Source organism: Dermacentor andersoni, chromosome 2 (assembly GCF_023375885.2).
Source record: "Dermacentor andersoni chromosome 2, qqDerAnde1_hic_scaffold, whole genome shotgun sequence".
In the NCBI taxonomy this organism is placed as follows: domain Eukaryota; kingdom Metazoa; phylum Arthropoda; class Arachnida; order Ixodida; family Ixodidae; genus Dermacentor; species Dermacentor andersoni.
Window position 1 is genome coordinate 41,194,551 of NC_092815.1, and position 4,569 is coordinate 41,199,119.

Consider the following 4,569-nt stretch of genomic DNA (forward strand, 5'->3'; position numbering starts at 1 on the left):
CGCCCCCCGAGCGGGGAGTGGTGACGTTGCATACGCCATCGCCGCCCCTTATGCCGTCGGTGAGCAAAGCGGCGCCCGGCATACGGCGCAACGTTCTCTTTTTCTTTTCTTTTCTTTTTTTCCCCGCAAAGCGCAAACGCGCGGCCATGGACAAACCGAGCCAAGACAGAGCGTTGGATTCGCCGCTGCAGCTGCTCTTGGTCAAGTGGCGGGTACCGTTCGGGCATCCCGCGACATGATATCGTGGACGTGGCATTCTCTGCTGCTCGTAGTTCGTGCGAGTTTCGCGAGCCAGCAAAACCAGAGCAGCACTATGCGCGTTAACTCAACTATACCGAAACGCGAAGCGCGGGCGGCGCAGAGCGGATTAAACGAAACCTTTCGACCGCCTGCGTCGTTGTCAAGGGTGACGTCAAAGTGTTCTTTTTATTTTGTAAAGATCAAAGAGAATCGGACAAGTATGCATGCATAAGCGTGTCATAGCGGAGAACAATTTAGTCATATGTATACCGGCGTGACAGCTGCTCAGAGATTCTTCTAACAAGCACAGCTGAGAGTGCTTCGCACTGCGAAACGCCGATACACACAGCGAAAGGTTATTGGATGTAAACGGAATTCGGGGCACAGTGAGAATTAAAGGGGCATGTACTAAAAGCAAATCTTAAAAGTCAAGCTAAAGTGATAGATTCGTGCTCGAGACGTTCCTTAGCATGAATAGATATATCGCTTTAGCTTGACTTTTCAAGATTTGCCTTTAGTACATGTCCCTTTAAGTCTCACTGTGCCCAGAATTCTGTTTACATCCAATATCCTCTCGCTCGTTCATTCTTGCGTGAAAGTACTCATTTTTGCTGTACGTATTTAAAGGGGGCATGACACCCAATTTTCGATCATAAGCTGTATTGTGCGAGGTAATCCTTGTGCGTTCAAGAACACGAGGGCGAAACTATAGCGCGTTTGAACCAGCACGTAATTTGTAATCGAATTCTTTTTTCTTCATATTACACTCGAACGGCACAAGAGTCGAGCAACACTGGCGCGCTCGAGAGCGGTGACGTCGCAAGCTGCACGCTTGCAGAGCGCGCCGTGCGTTTATAGCCGTGCGTGCAAGCGGGAATCTTCTGCTTTGTTCAGCTTTCCATTGGCATTGTTCAGCTTGCAGTGACTGAAACAATGTCACCGCGGCGACCATGTAACGCTGCGGGGTGCCAGAGTGAACGGCGCAGGGAAAGCTCCGCGTATCGTTCTTCAGGTTTCCCAAGGAGCCCGCTAAGCGTATATATGCTTGGGAGGCGAATGTGGGCAGGAAGGACTGGCGCGCATCTGACGCTTCTGTTTTGTGCTCGGAACATTTCACGCCAGACAATGACGATTTGCGCCTGCTCGCCGAGTTCGGGATGCCAGTGACAAGGCTGAGGCTATATACGGCCAGACGCGATGCCGACCGTGTTTTGCCGATATCGGGTGCAATATAAAACAACTTCAAGCAGAGGTTCAGCGGAAGCGTACATCGCGCAAAATCCTTGCGCCGCGGACACACGTGCGCGGGCACATATGTCGTGCGCAGGCGTTTGTTTACATTTCCGCACGCTACTACAGATGGGAAAAAAAAAAAAAAAAACTGGTAGGTACGCGCGGCAGCTTAAGCAAATCGTACTTTTGTTGAGTACAGATCATAGAGGCATGCATGTATAGGATACATGCCAGCAAACGTTCTACGCGCATAACAATTTGCATTGTGCGAAGTAGCGGCAGACTTCCGTCTCCCGTGAATGGCTGGCTAAGCAGCGCTGCACGCATGAAATATATGACGACATGAAGCTATAGCACTCACCAGTGCTGAAGCGTACCACCAGCGTTTCGCGTAACACTAACGTCATTGTCTCTGTCAACCACGTCTTAATTTTGCTGACGCAACACCAACGTCGTCGTCTCTGGTCTTCTGCTGAATTGTCTTCGTCGCTCGAGCTGGTGGCGATGGGATCAAAGTCAAAATGCACAGCGTATCCGATGCCATCGCTGCTTCTGCTGCTCGAAGGTTCGTCGCTTGCTTCGCGCGAAGTTGCCAGTGTCGAAGACATGGCATGCGATGTCGAGCAAATGTGGAAACAAGCGGTAGTTATGCTCCGACCTCGTGTGGTGCGGTAGCTGATATTATAGCAGACGACGCGGCTAGGTTTCGTGCAGCCCGTGACCTTCTACACAGCGTTCCTTTACTCTGAATTCGACACGCTAACACATTTTCCCTCGTTTCCGCATCCTCCCGCCTCACACCCTCTCCCCTTTAGAAGAACCCCACCTATATATAGACCGTTTTTTCGTAGGCGCCGCCATATTGTGAACGCAGTGGCGCCGCCTATGAGCAGCGCCATACTGGCTTGGGTGAAAGCGGTCTTTTGCATGGCAGGCATACGCGCGGCGGTAGGTTCTGGCGTTTGTTTTCGCGGTCGTGCGGTCTGTTTAGTATGACGTGCGTGTTCTACGTGGTAAACGGTTCCGTGAGACTTGCTGAAGTGGTTTAAGTCGTCATGGCCGGAATTTATGCTGGCGTTGAGGTGGACGGAACACTTAGCTGCGTGTTCCATCCACCTCAACGCTCGATGTGCGCGCACATTTGAGCCCACAATCAGCCTCGGAGATCAATTGTGTTATTTCAGAATGTTCCAATCACTAATGTGACCCTATTGCAGTATTATCCTCCATTTCTGAGCTGCAGTTTAGGAGCCATGAAACATACGCGACCATCGTAACAGCGTGGGTACCGTTCTGCTACGATAGGAGCTGTGCTGTTATACTTTGACAAGCGTTCAAACTGTTCGCTGCAGGTTACATTGCGTGACTACTTCATGAGGTTTCCTGACTACTTCATGAGGTTTCCACCCACGAATAAAATAGTTTTGGCTAGTAATAGCAGCATACCTTACAGTCTGAATTAAGCCTGTCCAGCAAAGCGACCGTTTACGAACTGCGCGAGCGTCCTAAGCAGTAGTAGGTGCTGGATTACAGATATCTTTGTTGTATATAGCGCGTGGTCCGAGCATACGGCATCAGCGGTTATATATTTATAAACGTTGTGCGGCGTTAGCCCGTTTTCTCTTGCTTTTTAGAGAAAGAGCATGATAACCGATTTTTTTTTCCAATTGTGTTCGTTCAGTCCTCTACGACGCACTCACACGTATTACGGAAATTTTACGCTCAAAAATAGCCATCGCATTCTTTTTATGCGAGCCCTCTCACATATTATGGCTGTATACAGGCCAAAAAGGCAATGCCGAAGCACACAGCTTATACATGTATCGTGCTGGCTCACCAACCGCAGTGCTCGCTGTGTTGAGCAGCGCCATGAGCCTCATGCAGCAAGGCTAGCATAGACATATGGTAATTTCAAGCATACTAGACTTGAAATGCGTGAGAACGATGCCAGTGTATCACAAATATTTGATAGCGCCTGCCGCTCAGATGTCTCGTGTCTTAGGTTGGCCGTGCACGAGCATGCGCTCTTATGTTTTATGTTTTACTCCCTACGCCAATCGATCAGACAGTAAGCTGATTTATCATTTAATGCTGGTAATACAGAGACGCCCGTTTTCTTTGTTCATTAAAATCGATATAAGCAAAATGGTAAACAACACATACACGCACCGCGACTGATAATGCTCGTACACCGCGGCTGATTATGCACGTCACATTTTTGCGCCCCCAAGAAATATTTCTGCCTACAGTAGTTACCGATGCATCGAAAGGCTTCCCTGACGACCTTATATGAACGAACAAGGCGTAAATTTCACAAAGTAAGATCTAAAACATCTCGAAATCGTTCCGCAGCACACGACAGCAATACTTTCAGGCAGCGCCGCGCCGGTTCGCCCAAGCCAGAGAGGAGGAAAGGCTCTCCGCGCGCCCTATCCTCCTCGCCCGATGAAACGGTCTATACTGTGGCGAGGAAAGCATACGTCGCCTTGAAGAAGACAAGTCCACTTGTCGAAACGTTGGCTCCTGCATTCACCTTGTTCACGTTTTGCTCATCGTCTTCTCCACCCTTGTTTTTTTCGCCTACGTGACTTCGGTCGAGGGGCGATCACATCCTTCAAAGAATGGAATGAATAAAGCGAAAATCAGACATCCACCCGTTCGTAGCAATTGCTACAAAGGAAACCCATACGGGTTCCTCGAAAGAAAAGCCTCATAGTTGAAGAAAAATTCGTCCTGGTCCGGGACTCGAACCCGGGACCACCGCCTTTCCGGGGCAGCCGCTCTACCATCTGAGCTAACCAGGCGGCTAGCAGATGGCAGGGCGAAGTCGAATTTGTCGACAACACGAAGCAAAGACAAGAGTTTGATATAGTAGTTCTGCGGGAACCCGCAAGGTGGAGAGAAGTAATGAATAAAGCGAAAATCAGATTTTTCTTCAACTATGAGGCTTTTCTTTCGATCTGATTTTCGCTTTATTCATTACTTCTCTCCATCTTGCGGGTTCCCGCAGAACTACTACATCAAACTCTTGTCTTTGCTTCGTGTTGTCGACAAATTCGACTTCGCCCTGCCATCTGCTAGCCGCCTGGTTAGCTC

General features: G+C 49.4%; 1 non-coding gene across 1 annotated transcript; it reads right to left on the reverse strand.

Annotated features, from left to right (window-relative positions):
- Window positions 1–4,202: 4,202 nt before the first annotated feature.
- Window positions 4,203–4,277, reverse strand: TRNAS-GGA (transfer RNA serine (anticodon GGA)). The gene has a single exon. It is a non-coding gene; the product is annotated as a tRNA-Ser (tRNA).
- Window positions 4,278–4,569: the final 292 nt, after the last annotated feature.